Source organism: Chelonia mydas, chromosome 2 (genome assembly GCF_015237465.2).
Source record: "Chelonia mydas isolate rCheMyd1 chromosome 2, rCheMyd1.pri.v2, whole genome shotgun sequence".
Classification (NCBI taxonomy): Eukaryota; Metazoa; Chordata; order Testudines; family Cheloniidae; genus Chelonia; species Chelonia mydas.
This window is the reverse complement of record NC_057850.1, coordinates 121,128,556-121,147,158: the sequence shown is the minus strand read 5'-3', so window position 1 is coordinate 121,147,158 and position 18,603 is coordinate 121,128,556. Positions and strand designations below refer to the sequence as shown.

Sequence of the window (18,603 nt, the reverse complement as noted above, 5' to 3'; positions counted from 1 at the left end):
AAACTGTTGCTGTGGAGTAATGATATAAAAAAAGTCAAAAAAGTACTGAACACCAAAACTAGGATAACCATTCTAAGTTTTTAAATCAAAGCCACTTTGAAAGTTAAGGAAGCACAAAATAAACTTTGAAAATGCCCATTCTCTTTTTTTGTAGTTGTTATTGGAACATTTGTCATTTAAAAATACCCTGACCTGATTTAAACTAAATGTATTGAACTAGTTTTTCTTTTGGCACTGAAGCCCTGTGCCAAGCTTTAAACAAGACTTTTTTTTGTTAACAGCTCATTAGCAACTTGTAAAAACTGGAGGTTATTTTAATACCAGCTCCTTAGCTTTTGTGGCATTAGCAGGCACTACTAGCCATGCATTACAATCCTTACTCCACCTGCTGTCACAAACAGACGGCCCCAAGGTGGTGTAATTGAGGCAGCACTCCTCTGTATGCTGCCTAGAGGCCAGTATAGTGCCCTTGTCTAAGCCACCTGGGGTGGCCAGATGTCCCGATTTTATAGGGACCGTCCCGATTTTTGGGTCTTTTTCTTATATAGGCTCCTAGAAACACCCCCAGCCCCCGTCCCGATTTTTCACACTTGCTGTCTGGTCACCCTAAAGCCACCAGACGTTGGTGCAAGGATGTCCTGCCTAGAAAGGACAGTCAAATTCTAAACTATTCCTATCACAGGGTGGTTTGGCCCCAGTAAATGAAGTAGGTACATCTCTCCTGTGCCAGTTTGGTCAATTATAAGAACATAAGAATGGCCATAGTGGGTCAGACTATGGTCCATCTAGCCCAGTATCCTGTCTTCTGACAGCAACCAGTGCCCGATGCTTCAGCATGAGTGAACAGAAAAAGGCAATTTATTGAACGATTCATCCTCGCCATCCAGTCCCAGCTGTGGAAAGTCAGGGCTTTAGGAACACCCAGAGCATGGGCTTCCATCCCTAGCCATTGCTGGACCTATCCTCCATGAATTTATCTAATTCTTTTTTTAATCCAGTTATACTTTGACCTTCACAACAAACCCTGGCAATGCATTCCACAGATTGACTGTGCATTGTGTAAAGAAATACTTCCTTATATTTGTTTTAAACATGCTGCCTATTAATTTCATCAGATGACCTCTGGTTCCTGTGTTATATGAAGGGGTAAATAACACTTCCTTATTCACTTTCACCACACCAATCATGATTTTATAGATTTCAATCATATCCCCCCCGTAGCTGTCTCTTTTCTAAGATGAAGAGTCCCAGCCTTATTAATCTCTCCTCGTATGGAAGCTATTCCATACCCCAATCATTGTTGTTGCCCTTCTCTGTGCCTTTTCCAATTTTAATATATCTTTTTTGAGATGGGGCGAGCAGAACTTCACACAGTGTTCAAGGTATGGGTGTACCATGGATTTATATAGTATCAGTATGATATTTTCTGTCTTATTTTTATCCCTTTCCCAATGGTACCTAACATTCTGTTAGCTTTTTTGACTGCCACGGCACAGTGAGCGGATATTTTCAGACAACTATCCACAATGACTCCAAAATCTCTTTCTTGAGTGGTAACAGCTAATTAGATCCCATATTTTGTATGTATAGTTGGGATTAGGTTTTCCAATGCACATTACTTTGCACTTATCAGCATTGAATTTCATCTGCCATTTTCTTGACCAGCTACCCAATTTTCTGAGACCTCTTTGTAACTCTTTGCAGTCAGCTTTGGACTTAACTAAACTGAGTAATTTTGTATTGTCTGCAAACTTTGCCACCTCCCTGATTACCCCCATTTTCAGATCACTTATCAATTCGTTGAACAGCACAGGTCCCAGTATAGATTGTATTTACCTCTTTCCATTATGAAAACCATTTATTCCTAACCTTTGTTTCCTGTCTTTTAACTGGTTACTGATCTATTAGAGGACTTTCCCGCTTAGCCCATGACTGCTTACTTTTTTAAAGAGTCTTTGGTGAGCGACCTTATTAAAGGTTTTTGAAAGTCCAAGTACATATATCCACTGGATCTCCCTTGTCCACATGTGTCTTGACCCCCTCAAAGAATTCTAATAGATTGGTGAGGCACGATTTCCCTTTTCAAAAGCCATGTTGACTCCTCCCCAACTTATCATGTTCATCGATGTGCCTGATAATTCTGTTCTTTACTATAGTTTAAACCAGTTTGCCTAGTATGGAAGTTACTCTTGCCCGCCTGTAATCGCCACGATTGCCTCTGGAGACTTTTTCAAAAATCAGCCATAGTTATCCTCCATTCAGAGGCTGATTTAAGCAATAGATTACAAATCACTGTTAGCAGTTCTTCAATTTCATATTTGAGTTCCTTCAGAACTCTTGGAGAAATACTATCTGGTCCTGGTGACTTATTTCTGTTCAATTTATCAATTTATTCCAAAACTCCTCTCCTGACACCTCAATATGGGACAGTTGCTCAGATTTGTCAGGTAAAAATAATGACTCAGATTCATAGATTCATAGATATTTAGGTCAGAAGGGACCATTATGATCATCTAGTCTGACCTCCTGCAGAACGCAGGCCACAGAATTTCACCCACCACTCCTGCATGTGGGACTCTCCCTCACATCCTTTGCAGTGAAGACTGATGCAAAGAATTCATCTAGCTTCTCTGCAACAGCGTTGTCTTCCCTGAGTGCTCTTTAGCACCTTGTTCATCTAGTGGCTCCACTGAGTGTTTGGCAGGCTTTCTGCTTCTGACGTACTTAAAAACCAAGAGCAATTTTTTTGTGTGTCCTTTGCTAGTTCTTGTCAAATTCTTTTCTGGCCTGCCTAATTATGCTTTTACATTTGACTTACCAGAGTCTATGCTGCTTTCTATTTTCCTCAGTTGGATTTGACTTCCAGTTTTAAAGGATCCCTTTTTGTGTCTAACTACCTCTGTTACCTGCTGTTTAGCCACTGTGGCTAGGAAAAAGAAAAGGAGTACTTGTGGCACCTTAGAGACTAGCCAATTTATTTGAGCATAAGCTTTCGTGAGCTACAGCTCATTTCATCAGATGCATACTGTGGAAAGTGTAGAAGATCTTTTCTTCATGAAAAAGATCTTCTACACTTTCCACAGTATGCATCCGATGAAGTGAGCTGTAGCTCACGAAAGCTTATGCTCAAATAAATTGGTTAGTCTCTAAGGTGCCACAAGTACTCCTTTTCTTTTTGCAAATACAGACTAACACGGCTGTTACTCTGAGACCTATGGCTAGGAAGTCAGTGGAGGTGCTTTCCAGCTGTCCTTCCTGAGCCAGAGAGCCAAGGACAGAAAAGGATGGAAGGGGATGAAGGCTAAGAGTAGCAGAAGGGTATGCTTGCTCGCTCTCAGAGCCAGAGAACCACAAGGGATGCTGTGGTTGCATAGGAGAGCTGGGGCACAGTAAAGGATGCTAGGTATTCTCTTGATGCATTGCCTGAATTAATAGTGTTAGGATTTGTTATGTGCACTGGGTTTTCTTCTGTAATAAATTAACCCCATTATATCATGATCAGTGGAACTAAAGTCAGAAGGCCCATGTTCTCTGGAGGATTGTTATTGATGTGACACCAGGAAAAGACGGAACGTGAGGAGTTGGAAGCAACTCAACTACATGGCAGAGCAGTGCACAGGATTTAATAAAGTTCCACATGGTTAACATAACCTGCATTCAGCATCTCTCTTCGTGAATGAAACATGGTGGCAGCAAATGGAGTTGTGAGTTCTCTGCAGCACAGCAGCTGGCAGCATGAGCTGTAGAACTTGGTCTGAAGACCCCCCTGGTCCCTGGATTTTCAAGACAAAAGCATAGTCCAGCAATGAACCTGGTGGAAAGAAAAGTTTGAGGTGTACACAGATCTGGCTGTGCAGAGGATGATGACGACAACAGCAGGAGAATAAAACTGTTATTTTACCTTATTTGGGAACAAGGTAGAGAAATCTGCACCATTCTGAAGCTTCCCACTGCCTCAAGCCTCACAGCAATCCTAGGAACCCTGGAAACCTATTGTTCACAAAAGCAGAATGAAATTGTGGAGTGACACATGTTTTTCACAAAAGACCAATCTGAAGGGGAGGGCATAGACCTTATATTTCCTTATGCACACTGGCTGCTACATGCAATATTGGGAACTTGACAGACTCCCTGGTATGGTACAGGATAGTCTGTGGCACTTGGGATCAAGATATCACATTAGACAGATGCTTAAACATGGGGTGTGCAGAGGGAGCCTCAAGAGAAACGGTGAAAGCCCTCGGAGGCGCCACACTCCCAGAAGTACATGCAGTGAGACAACGGCAAAGGAGAGCCGGTGGCCAGGGTTCCCTACCCAAAGTGAGATGCATTTACTGTGAGAGACAGAATGACCCACACACTAGGATGGCAGTGCAAAGAATGTAGCAAGCTGATTGATTTTAGCAGTGTGTGCAAGAGCAGAAGAAGCTCTCAGAAAGATTCAGTCAGTCTTCCACAAGAAAGGGATGGCACATCAGAGAGTGGTGATGATCATGACTCTATCTGTGAGTCTGTGAGCATATCAGGTTCAGGCTGTTGGGACAGGAAAGCAACTAGGGGTAATACCAACCTCCATGCATGTAAAAATGTTAATAGGGAAACACAACATGCAATTTCAGTGGGAAACTCTCCTGCAATGTGATTCTTTGGAGTGAGTAGAAGTCAAACACGCCCATTACAAAAAGCAGTTGCAATCTAATAAAGTACAATGACAGCATAATGTAGCCTGTGGGGAAATGTGATTTTGTAGTAACTAACTTGAAAAATAAACGTACCAACTGAAGTTTGTGGTGCTGGATGGTAAGCACCACAGACCCCTCTTAGAGAACACAACCATATGAGCCATGGATCTGATCATGGCGCAGCACCAGAATTTTATAGCTGCAAGGCAAGAAGAAAAATGGGGAGTCCCAGGGACACAGGAAACAATTTTAAAAGCATAAAAGGATGTTTTCAAAGGTGATGGGTGCCTTGAAGGAAAGCTGTGATTAGAGGCAGACACAACAGTGGAACCTGTGTGCTTAGCATGAAGGAAAATTCAGTGGCATTACATATTTGTGTATGTAAGGATTGTGAAAATCTGCAGGCAGGGGGTATCATAGAATCATAGAGGTCAGCCTGCGTGAGCAACATGGTGATGATAAAGAAGCCACCAGGCAAAATACACAACTGCATAGACCAAAACCTCCTGAAAAGGCTTTGAAAAGATGCCACTATGCACTGCCCACAATTCATGACATCTTGCCAGAACTCTCCAAAACCAGAATCTTTACAGTCTTGGACGTAATGAATGGGTTTTGGCACGTAAGCCTGGATAAAAAGTCCAACACGCTTTGTAATGCCATTTGGTTGCAACAGATTGCTGTATATGCTAATGGGCATAAGGCCAGCACCGGAAGTATTTCAGAGGAGACTCACCTAAGTGCTGTATGGACTTTCTGAGATGAAAATAATTGCAGATGATATCCTCATTGTATGAGAAGAAAGTTATGATACAGAAGCTGAACAAAACCATGATAGCAAACTACAAGCTTCTCTACATCAATGCAGGAACAAGAACACAAAATTTAACCCAGAAAAAATGCAACCCAAACAGTGTGACATATCATATATTGGATATCCGCTCACAGTAGAGAGACTAAAAGCAAATTCAAACAAGAGCAAGACAGTCAGAGACATACCAGCTACATTGGATGTGAAAGGGATATAGCATGTCATAGAAGTGATACATTTTCTGTCCAAGTTCTGTCCCCACTTGGTGGCTATAGCAGAATGCATATGTCAGCTCAGAAGCCAGGATGTTGAGTGGGAATGGGTGGGTTCCCAACAGCAAGCATTTGACATACTGAAATAAGATAATGGCTGCCTGCTCCTGAAGTACTACCAGCCAGGAGAGCCACTGACATGCTAGCGTGAAGAACTTGAGGAAGGACTGGGTGTAGCTCTTTTGCAGGAGCAGCTGTCACTTATGCCAGCATAACCTTACCAGAGAGCGAACAGGGGCACACCCAAATAGAAAAAGGAGATTCTGTCTGCGGTATTTGGAGTGGAGTAATTCCATCAGTACACCTGTGGCCCCCCACTAATAGTGCAATCAGACCACAACTCCTGAGAGACAATCATGGCAAAATCCCTTCTTAGTTCTCCAAAGAGATTGCAGTGCATGTCGATACGACTCCAGCAAGTCCATGTGGAGATCAGATATTGTCCAGGGCGATTACTGACACCCTTAGCAGGGCACATATACCCAACATCAGCAAGCTGGAGGAAGGGGATCAGAACACTGAATTCATTAACATGTGCACTATCTCCCAGTTTCAAGAGTGAAGCTGGTATAAATCAAAGAGGCTATGGAAAAGGACATCGACTATAAGCAGTCAAGGAAGTGATACTAGCAGGGTTACCAGAAGACAAAATCCAAGTACAAATAGGAGCAGAACCAAATATTCAAATTAAAGATGAACTGGATATGCAGACTGGAATCAGATTTCAAGGACAGAGGGCTACTGTCCCTGCCTCATTACATAAGCATGTCACGCGAAAAATACATGCCTCACAACTGAACATTGATGGGAGTCTTAAACAGGCTGAAGATGTGTTTATTGGCCAGGGAATGAATTCACAACTGTGCTTTTTGATAGAAGGATGCAAGACTTGCCAGTTGTGTATAAAATTGCCAGCAGAGACTCTTACCACATGAGCTGTGCCCCTCCCCCTGCCCCCAACCATGGAAAAAAGGTGGGAGTGGACTTATTTACCTCCAAGAAAAAGCAGTACTAGATTAGCGAACTACTATTCAATTGTTGGGAGATTGATGCCCTGCCTGATACAAGAAGCAAGTCAGTGATTAGCAAACTGAAAGACCACTTTGCAAGAAATTGCATTCCAAACCCCGCATTCATCCACAACAGATCCCAATGTACCTTGGAAGCATTCAAGGAATTCGTGTGCAAATGGAAGTTTGACCATCATACCTCCTCCACAACATACCCTCAGAGCAATGGTACAGTGGAATCAGCTGTGAAAACAGCTAAGAGACCGTTACAAGGCTATTTCTTGTGGTTCAGCCCCCTTGTTAGCATTTTTGGTACACAGGAATACCCCATCACAGGATGACAAAACTTCTGGCGCAGGTGCTGTGAAGTACCAAAACCCTTCTGTTAGGCAGAAAGATGGAGACACCGCCAAGAGGAGAAGGCCAACAAGCAGGTCACTTAAGAGGTCAGCAAATGACCTACCAGTCCTGGATCCAGGCACTCCTCTGAGGATCCAGCTGTTAGAGAGACACCAGAAGGAGCAGAATAAGGTAGTCACGAGGGGTGCAGTGGCACCCAGGTCATACAAGGGAGTTACCCAAGAAGGGACAAGTGATCCAACAGCGTGACAACAAGATTCCAACTTGGCTATGTGCTAGCAATCTCTTGCTGAAGGGACATGTGGTCTGGGCATCAATTATTTGTTTTTAATGTTCATATTAAAAATATTTGTGAAACAGGGAAGATATATCAGGATCAGTGGAAATGGAGTTAGAGGGCCCCATGTTCCCTGGAGGGACTGATATTGAGGGGATACTAGAAAAATAAAATCAGAGGAGTTGAGCTGGAAACAGCATAGTCACAGGAGCAGAGCAGTGCACAGGGTTTGATAAAGTTCCACTGAGACAACTTAAACCTACGTTCAGCTTCATTCTTTGCTAATGTAACACCCACTAAGGACATTTACACTAAGGCCTGGTCTACCCGGGGGGAAAGGGGGAGAGAGGGGAATCGATCTAAGTTACGGAACTAAGTCTACGTACTTAGATCTACTCACCGGGGTGAGTCGACTGCTGCCGCTCCCCCATCGACTCCGCCTGCGCCTCTCGCACTGGTGGAGTACAGGAGTTGATGGGAGAACGCTTGGGGGTCATTTTTGTCGCGTCTAGACTGCACGTGATAAATCGACCCCTGCTGGATCGATCGCTGCTGGTAGTATAGACATACCCTAAGAAAGACTGTTTGGACGGTTTCTGGTGACTCTGAAGGAGGGAAAGTGCTGCACAGGGGCACTCCAAGTGGGGCTGCTTTGTGACAATTCCTCCTTCTGGGCTCAGTAAGCAAATCCACCAGCTTTCTCTGTTCTGAGATACCCAATTTATTTACTGTTCTTTTCCTCCTTTATCCCCTTATTCATGTGTGTTTCTCTTATATCTTTTCTTGTGCGGCAATTAATGGCCAGCTAAATTCCAGCATCAGAAAAAACCCACTATCCAATACAAAGTTTATTTCCCTGCTATATAAAAGGTTCTCTTAACTTCACCTAGATTTATACTTCTTCTCATTTCAGCAGTCTAGATCCAAAGACATGATGCTCTCTGAAGTTTGGTTAGAAAATGATGACTCATCATCCACAGCTGCTTGTTGCTTTGCAGTTATTCCCCCCTTGGATCTCCTCTGTCTTGCAGTATTTCACTTGCACACATCAATACAGATGCCCGTTGACAGCCAAATTGCTGTTCATACTCCTATTAATTAAAAATGTATGCAGATGATAATTTGTTAACACTAAGAATATTGCAGTTATTATTAATGACATTTGGCTTCCAATATTTTCTCTCTTGCTGCCATTTGCGGTCTTATTAATATCACCAACAGGTCATTGTCAAGACAAATCTGCAAAAGCAATTTTATTTGTGTAGGTTATATGTCTAATGAAATTAAATAAATCAAACAAATATTGTAAAATATCTAATACTTTGAACTTATACGTTGGGCCCTCCAAATTCACAGCCATGAAAAATGTGTCATGCACTGTGAAATCTGGTTTCCCCCTGCCCCCGCCCCCCGTGAAATCTGGTATTTTGTGTGCTTTTACCCTATACTATACACATTTCACAGGGGGAGACCAGCGTTTCTCAAATGGGGGTCCTGACCCAAAAAGGAGTTGCAGGGGGAGTCACAAGGTTATTTCAGGAGAGTCATAGTATTGCCACCCTTACTTCTGCACTGCCTTCAGAGCTGAGTGGCCAGAGAATGGTGGCTGTTGGCCGGACACCCAGCTCTGAAGGTGGCACCCTGCCAGCAGAAGCGCAGAAGTAAGGGTGGTAATACTATACCATGCCATTCTTACTTTTGCACTGCTGCCTTCAAAGCTGGGCGGCTGGAGAATGGCAGCTGCTGACTGAGGGCTCAGCTCTGCAGGCAGCAGCACAGAAGTAAGGGTGGCCATACCATCCCATGCCATTCTTACTTCTGCACTCCTGCTGGTGGCCTCTCTGCCTTCAGAGCTGGGCTCCTGGCCAGCCGCCGCCACTCTCCAGCCGCCCAGCTCTGAAGGCAGCGCTGCCGCCAGCAGCAGCACAAAAGTAAGGGTAGCAGTACTGTAACCCCCCCTGCAATAACTTTGTGACCCCCTCACAACTACTTTTTGGGTCAGGACTCCTACAGTTACAACACTGTGAATTTTAAGATTTAAATAGCTGAAATCATGAGTTTTACAATTTTTTTAATCTTATGACCATGAAATTGACCAAAATGGACTGTGAATTTGGTAGGGCCCTATTTATATGGCACCTTCCATTCCAGGATCTCATGTAAATTATCTTAGGGTCAGGATACCCCAGTTAGATAGATAATATCATCCTATTTTATCGTGGGAACAAAGATACCAAAAGGTGAGGCCTCTGATTTTGGGTGACTATACTCCTGGGTGTCTAACATGAAATACCGGGGGCCCAATTTTCAGGAGAGCTCAGCACTCAACTCCAATTGAAGTTAGTGGGAACTGCGAGTGCTCAGCACCCCAGAAAATTAAGCCCAAAGTTACCGTAAGTTGGGCTCCTGAGGAACACAAAATCTATGGCTTCCTTTGAAAGTATTCAATGATGCAACTTGCCCAAGGTCACAGAGCAGGTCATTTGCACAGCTGGGGATATAGGCTAGGTCTCCTGACTTGCAGTTCCATGCTTTAGCCACGAGACAATATTCCCTCTTAATAAGAATCATGGTTGTCTTTAGTAGTGTATATCCTGCAAATCCAGTGCTGGAGTGCTTTTCACCCAAAGACAAAAGGATCTTTTCTCCCCCTGGATCCAAACCCTTGACTCCTATTAACTTCCAGCAAAGGCTGAGCATGCTGGCATGTAGGGCCAGCCTTAGACATGTGCGAAGTGTGAGGCTGCGTGGGGTCCTGTGCTTGAAGCAGGTTCACTCTGTCAACATCCTTCTTAGCAGGCATCTACACAACCCAATGACCTCCCCACCAGGACATCTCACTTTATTTGTACAGGCCCCCTGCCAAACCTAAGGCTGACTCTTAGGGATTCTATCGTCCCCTCCCATTAACATGAATGGGAGTCATATGTTGAGGTCTGTTGTCCTCTTCTTACATGTGAATAGCTCATCTTGATATTTATGGGGTGTACGTACATTTAGAGAGAGAAGAACAGAATCCAGCCAATCTATCCTTGTCATATTGTGTGCTTTAGTTTAGACTTCAGAAGTATTTCTGAAGCACCACTATCCAATATGAAACTTTTAGATCAAGTTCTTCCTCCATGGAAGCAATGCTTCTTGAATGAGAAGGGTTACAAGTAATTTCTTTATTCTCCAGTACATCTAAAGGACCAGATTATCTCTGTGTACACCCATCTGCAACTCTAAGAATTCATGAGTTTATGAGTGTAACTAAGGACTGGGCGACAAAACCTTTGCTGGAGTAAGTGGGTACCACTCCATTGACTCAATAGAGCATCTCTCCAAGGTCAGCATGTTTCCTTGCACATGTGTTTTTTGTAGCTAATTTTATCTGCCAAATGATTATATGATTGACAGACCTTGAGTCATTTAGCATTTTCCTGAAAATTTACTACTTTAATGGTGCAGCTCTACCAATGGTAATAGATTAGTCACCAGTAGAATGCTCACTGTGACATCACCAAAGTTAGGTGATATGGTGGTTAAAATGATTGCAGCTGGCCTATATTAGTCCTTTCACTACTGCTGCCATAAAAGGGAGTGGAATCAGTGCTGGTGCAATGGTAGGCAATCTGAAGAAAATGTTAGCGTAGACACGGGCAAAGAGGCTTAACTGAAGTGCTGTTGAGAATACCTTGGACAACAAGAACTGAAATCACTGCTAGAGAGAAAAAAAGCTTTCTGGGCTTGTTTTTATTTTTTAAAAGCCTGCATGAAAGTTTTCATAAGCCTCTGATTTAAAGTTTTGAATATTTTTAAGGTTATGGTTCTTTCTAGTCTGTGAGCTAGCATCACTGGTGTGATCACAATTTACAATTGATAACAAAGGCAACATATAAAGATTTCTTCTCTCTTCTTCACATTCATGCCAAAAGAAAGATATCTGCATGGGCCAATGCAGATTTCTTTAATAAATGGGTCCAATATCTCCTTAACTACATGATGTCATCTATCAAATGTAGAACTGTGGGAGAACAGTCACAATCCACTCTGACTTAGCCTAAGTTAAAGGTCTGACACAGTCACCAGGCAAGAGAGAGGATGATCACCCTTTGCTAAAAGTTAACACACCTCATGTGACACTCCCAGCTCAAAGACTGAGAGATGGTGATGATAGATCTTAGAGGAAGGTCAAGGATAGGACAAATGCACACCCTCTCAAAACAAGATATCTACTGTAAGGTCCTGGAGCTTGTTGGGAGGAAATAAAAAAGGGACTTTGCAGAGAGAGGTGATGTTCCCCTCCTCAGCCCCTCCCGCCTTTTTTAGAATTTGGACGTCACTGAAGTCCAACTGCAAAGTGAACCTGGAGGAATTGGTTCTCTTCCAATGGGAGAACAAAATGGCAGAGCTCATTCTGAAACCAGTTGCAAACCACACCCTGCATGCTTCACACAGCTCTAGTCAGGTTGCTTATCTAATGAAAAGACATCCAAGCATGTGAATCTCCGGGGGGGGCGGGGTGGTAGTGTCAGAGAGGTATACTGGGCCAAAGTCACTTTAACTTTTGTCCCTTGGCTGAGGTATTAAAGAGGACCATTCTGCCTACCAGGTGTAGCTATGGAGGTAAAAAACAAAACAAAAAATCTCATGGCACAACCTTACCCCCTAAATTAAACAGATGTTAATGTCCAAAACTATGAATGAGCATAGCTGAGCTGAGAGTGTAATGGAAGCTCAATTTGCCTCCTCACTACAATATTTTGCAATATTGCAAAGCACTTTGAGATACACCTTAAGTATGAAAAGCACTGTTTACAAAACACACTGTATTTTCTTCTCCTGATTATGTCTGGTGAGCCCAGAGAAGAGCTATTTCAGTACACCAAGGTCTGCCGGCCTCAGAGTAAGGTGATATAGATGAGAACTTGGAACAATTAGCTCCCTGTTCTAGTTAGGCCCCCATCTACACTACAGCTGGAAGTGTGATTTTATAATCAGTGAAGGGCACAATCAGCTTAAACAAGTTAGACAGGTCAGTTTGCATCCACAACTGTGTCCCAGCTCTTTGCCTAATTATATTTTTAGCAGTGCCTCCCAGAAGTTGTCCCATAGTCCCTCAGCAGAAGCAGCTGCCCAAACCAAGACCATGCTTTAGAGTGCCTCCTCTTCCACTGAAGATTATGATGTTTCCTACTCAAACCACACAATCACCTGCCTCACAAGTCACAGTGGCCGTTTTCCATCATGGAGATCTCACTGACATTGCAGATTGGCGCCAATGTCCAGTGTCTGGATTACACTGTTTGACACGCACACTAGGACAGAAATGGCATTTCAATCTAAATGAGAAGAGAATCAGGCCTTGTTTTTTTAACTAAGCATAGCCCTTCCCAATTAGTGGAACAATAAAAAGATGCTGTGTGGAAGGTCCTTAATTACACCCAGAATGGACTGGTAACATTGGTAGTCAATTATCTTGAAATAGGTGATCAATAGTCTAGTTCTTCTGTTTTAAAATCATTATTGATATTACATCTTAAATTAATCCATCAATTGGTATATCTCCACCTCTTTTTGAACAAAAGCACACTTTCTAGATGTTTAATTTCTCTTCACTGTCTTTTTTTTACACCACCATATACTAAAAGCAACAATTGAAAGGCAGTGAAAATCTAGCTCAGGATGTATTTGTTGTGCTGAAACACTTGTAATTAAGCATGGTAACCAATTACAGAAATACCTAGAGTAACCCAAGTGATTCGCTCTCACACATCAGAGGCTTCCTAATCAATTTGAAATAACCAGACCCTGCTATAGAAAATAAGCAAGATCACAGCACTTGCTAATGAGTCTCAAAAAATGGATTTCACTGCATGAAAATGTTCATTGTCAGGAGAGAGACTGTGTGTGCCCAGAATCTTTAGGGTCATTTTCATTTGCATTTGATTGGAGAAAAGTCCCCTTTGTTCTTCTCGGTTCTCACATCCTCTGCAACACTGCCTCCCCCTGCCCCCTTCAGTGATTTAGTATTATTGTATCAACATGGTATACCAACTGCTAAAAATATACCCAAATAAGACCCTTTGTGCTGAAGCTGCTAGTATCTACTTCAATTATTACTTAATTTCACTCTGTTACAGTGGTTTCCTTGAATATAAATTTGCAGATGCAGGACTTTTGGAAATTGTTTGACAGAAGATACAGTGGCAGAGCTATGAAGCACACACCAGAGTAGTGTATTATGCCATGAATAATACCACTTAAACATTTGAACGATTTAAAGCTGCTCTGAGCTTTTCCCCATGGGGACTTGAATTCCTAGACAACAAGCAGTTCCAAACTCACCAGTCTGATGAAAACCTACCCCAATAAAACAGTGTCTAAAAATCACAAGGCTTGCAGGTCACTTGTTCTTTTCACAATAAAAGAGTGAGGTATCCACCTTACCTACTCACCTTCCCCAACCCAGCTGCATTCAGAACAAGATAAATTCATTATTGTATTTCCTTTTAAACAGGAACTGCAAACTATCAGCCATACCCTCTGGTCACCTATGCATGCAAGTAACTCTGAAATCAATGGAATTACTCACAGGGGTGTTGTTGGCAACATCAGGACCCAGCTCAGAAAAAGAAGACAGAGACAACACAAACCATGAACCTTCTCCAAGTCTGCTTACTTTTTTTTTTTTTTAAATTCTTCCTTGTCCTCATTATTGTTCATTTTTATTTGATAGCCGATTTCCTAGTTCCAGCTGGGACTGGAAGTGGAGATGCCAAAATACAAAGAGAGAAGCTGTTCTTATGCTTGGCTGGAAGAGAAAATATCAGAAATCTCACAAGACAGACAGACATTTCCAGACCAGACCTCAAAGGCCCGGATAAATCAAAGAAACTTCATGTAATTAGTGAGGGAAAGAAGGGAGAAAATGGTGAGTTGCTGGTGTACTGAAATTGGTTTGCATAGCATTCTTGTACCTAATGTCTAATATCTCCCTTATCTCTGCTCCCCAAGTTGATCAATAAGCTTTCTACTGGAAGGAGGCTTTATCTCGGCTGAAGGTCGTACTATGAATCACTATGAAACTTGCATGCCAGCTACCTGTAGCTTGCATGCCACCATGATCATCAGGTGAAAAATCTCTTCACATTGTCAAATTCACAAACACATCCTTATCTAGGCAGTTTTTCTCAATAGTCCTTTTTCTGCGTTCTGTGCTTTACTGTACGTTTTCTCCGTACTACTGTCATAGGCTTTTTAGTTCAAAGCAAAGTTAATTCTAGTTACAGGCATAATAAAAAAAAAAGAGGGGGGGAAGGGCAATTAATACAATCCATGCTCCCCGAACACTAAAACATCAACCAACAATTAACTATAGTAGCATGATGTTGCTCATGCTTCCTGAGAGGCGGCTATATTTAGTGTTAATACTTTTCTGAACCCAAAAAACACCTCCCAGAGAAAAGCATTGTGATCTGAGAACTATTCAGATTTGTGTAATGGGGTGGAATGACAGGAATAGATCCAACAGAGGCATGCTTGCATGTTGTGAAAGAATATTTAAAATATCATTGGTGTTAGGGGATTTTTTTCTTCCTGTTAACCAACCTCACCCCAACCTCTCTTCCCCCCCCCCGCCAAAAAAAATCTGGCTGCAGGCTAGTTAAATTCAAAATTCTGGGGCAACAGCCAACTCCCATAGATGGCAAAATTTGCATAGACTTCAACGGGAGCACAACTGACCCCCCGCTAGTGTGCTAGATATTGCTCCCTCTGCAGCACACAACACATTTCTTCCCCTGCTTAGAAAGTGGTTATGAATAGAAAAAGCCCACAACATATAAGGTGCTCAGATACTCCAGTGATGTGGGCCACATAAGTAATTCAGTGGATAGATAAGACTGACTACTTCTTTTTTTTTTTTTTTTTTTTTTTTGCATATTGTGGTCACATTCCCTTAATCTGATCACTGCGAAACTCACTCTTTTTATTTCACTCAAGAGCTTTAGAACTAAGTCACTTTTAGAGATTCAGTATCGTCACAATTTTTCCATGAAATGTATTGTTTTAAAAAATAAAACAGAAAATATGTATATTCTGCTTTATTTTTTAAAACAATACATTAAATGGAAAAAAGTGTGTGTGTGTGTGTGTGTAGATATATATAAAAAGGACCATTCAGCCAGGAAATCCAAAGATTCATTAAGAACTGAAGCTTAATTGCATAGTAGGCATGTCCTGGGTCTGTTTCATGCATAAAATGTTGACCGAGAAATGAAACAAAAGGTTGCTATTGAAAGAGAAGACAAAAGTATTCCTTTGGTTCTTTTTCACTCACTATTCTTGAAGATCTTTAGTTCAGTGCAAATTGGCAGCACACTACAAATTAGACCAGCCTATTGTGAGTGTCTTGTGAAAGAACAGAAACATGATTCTTCAAGGCTACTCTAGCAGAGTAACAAATGCAAACCACAAACATTAGGAAATGATGTTGATGTAAGATACTGTCTCTCTTCATGTGTAGCAGTGCTGGGGGGGGGGGGAGGGGTGTAATTTCCCGTGAGATTCTCAAAGGAAAGGATCACAAAATTTCTGAGAAATTGGGCTATTCTGGGTTTGTGTCTAATTAAAACTGGTTGTAATCTTTCAAATCACAAGACAAACATGGTGCACATGGACAAGGATAAGGTGACAAAATTGACTTTGATTCTTACATGGCATATTTTTGCTTTGGGGACATCTACACAATAGCAATGAGCTGGAGCTCAATTTTGTTTGTTTGTTTTTAGAAAAGACTCACATAGCATATTTGCTGTATCCCTCCAGTACAAAAACTGTGCGCTTCTCAAAACACAAATACTGAATCAAGAAAGAGTTTTTCAAAGCACAGAGAGCAATTAGGCGCCCATCTACCATTAAATCCATCTGCCAACTAGATCTAAGTGTTTATATTCATTTACATCTACTTAGCATTTTTACTTATTACAGGCAAACAGACAAAGTCCCATAAAGACATAAGAATTACCATACTGGGTCAGATGAATCATCTAGTGTCCTGTCTTCCAATAGGGGCAAGCACTAGATGCTTCAGAAGGAGTGAACAGAACAGGGCAATTATTGAGTGATTCATCTCCTGTCGTCCAGTTCTAGTTTCTGGTAGTCAGAGGTTTGGGGACACCTAGAGCATGGGATTGCATCCCTGGCCATATTGGCTAATAGCCATCGATGGACCTATCCTCTATGAACTTATCTAATTTTTTTTTTAGCCCAATTACACTTTTGGCCTTCAGAACAACCCCTGGCAATGAGTTTCACAGGTTAACTGTGTATCGTGTCAAGAAGTGCTTCCTTGTGTTTGTTTTAAATCTGCTGCCTGTTAATTTCATTGGGTGACCCCTTGTTTGTCAGTTATGTGACACTCTATACCTCAGAGTGGCACCCTGGAACCCCCATATTCACCAGTGTCATATAATTATGATGCATTTTGTACAAAGTATATCTTGTGAGGTATCATTTTAAAAGTCTTGAGCTGTTGAATGTTAATATCCTGTTTGATTGTATGTGCTATCACTGTACGTGAAGTTATGAAGCTTTGCTATGTGTGTGTTACTGAAATATGTTTGAGGTTAGGAACACCCACAACCAGCCTTTCAGGTACAACAATGGAGTGGCCGGAAATGGCTCATCAACACTCATCAAAGAAAGAATCCACTATCCCAGAAACTGTATACAGAAGTGTCTTCTTAGAGGGAGCACATATATAATGGAGACTGTTTGACCAATGGAAACCGCCTGTTCCCCACGTCATAGCAAAAGATCTTTCCAGCAAGCTGGAAGAAACTATAAAGGAGGAAGTGATATCATCAGTTGGCCTCATTCCCACCACAACTCAACACCAAGAAACACATCTGGAGGACAAAAACTTTGAACTAGAGGAGAGTGGCTTCAGGCTGGAAAAGAGTCCCAGCCTGTGTATTGAGGATCCGTGACCTTTTTGTACCATCTGTCAGGGTGAGACACCTTTTGATTCAAATCCTGTTTAGTTTGTAGAACTCAGACTGTGAATTTATTTTTATTTCTTAAGTAACCAATTTTGATCTGCATGCTTGCTACTTATCACCACTTAAAATCTATCTTTCTGTAGTTAGTAAATCTGTTTTATATTTTACCAAAACAGTATGTTTTGGTTGAAGTGCTTAGGAAATCTCAGCTCAGTTTACAAAGGCTAGTGTGATGTCCTCTCCACTTCGAGGGAAGTGCAGACTGGGTAATGAACTTACATTGGCCAGGCTTCTGACCAGTGCAAGATGGAACAATTCTGGGGTGTGTGGCTGGGGAACTGGTGTGGGGAGGGGTATTGGCTGGAACATCCCTATTGATGGTTTCTGCATGGCTGGGAGATCATATTACTCAGTTGGGTGTGTTTCTGCCTGTGGATGTTTGTATAAGTGCAGTACCTGCCAGAGGTTTGTGGCTTGACACAGCATCACAGTATGAGAAGGATACCCCTAGTTGGTGGGACAGAAGGCTCAGTACTCCCTAAGTCTAGGTTTCATCCCGGGGACCCTGTCACAACTTCCTTATTCATTTTCTGCATAGCAGTCACCATTTTATAGCTCTCTGTCATAGTCCCCCCTTAGTCGTCTCTTTTCTAAGATGAACAGTCCCAATCTTTTTAATCTCTACTAATATGGAAACTGCTCCATACTCCTAATAATTTTTGTTGCCCTTCTCTGTGCCTTTTCCAATTTTAATATATCTTTTTGAGACACTGTGACCAGAACTGTACATAGTATTCAAGGTATGGGCGTGTCAAGGTTCCTTCCCCACTCTCGACTCTAGGGTACAGATGTGGGGACCTGCATGAAAACCTCCTAAGCTTATTTTTACCAGCTTATGTTAAAACTTCCCCAAGGTACAAACTATTTTACCTTTTGCCCTTGGACGTTATTGCTGCCACCACCAAGCGTCTAACAAATATATAACCGGGAAAGAGCCCGCTTGGAAACGTCTTTCTCCCCCAAATCCTCCCAAACCTGACACCCCCTTTCCTGGGGAAGGCTTGATAAAAATCATCACCAATTTGCATAGGTGAACACAGACCCAAACCCTTGGATCTTAAGAACAATGAAAGAGCAATCAGGTTCTTAAAAGAAGAATTTTAATTGAAGAAAAAAAGTAAAAGAATCACCTCTGTAAAATCAGG

At 42.1% G+C, this 18,603-nt stretch overlaps 1 long non-coding RNA gene across 2 annotated transcripts; it reads right to left on the bottom strand.

Moving 5' to 3' along the window:
- Nucleotides 1–3,737: 3,737 nt before the first annotated feature.
- Nucleotides 3,738–14,381, bottom strand: LOC122464292. 2 transcript variants are annotated; one of them, XR_006288231.1, is made up of 4 exons: nt 13,853–14,381; nt 8,299–8,503; nt 3,902–3,990; nt 3,738–3,811 (listed from the first exon to the last, which is right to left on the bottom strand). It is a non-coding gene; the product is annotated as an uncharacterized LOC122464292 (long non-coding RNA). The 2 variants fall into 2 exon arrangements; XR_006288232.1 differs by having other exon boundaries at nt 13,845–13,868.
- Between the last annotated feature and the right edge of the window lie 4,222 nt (nt 14,382–18,603).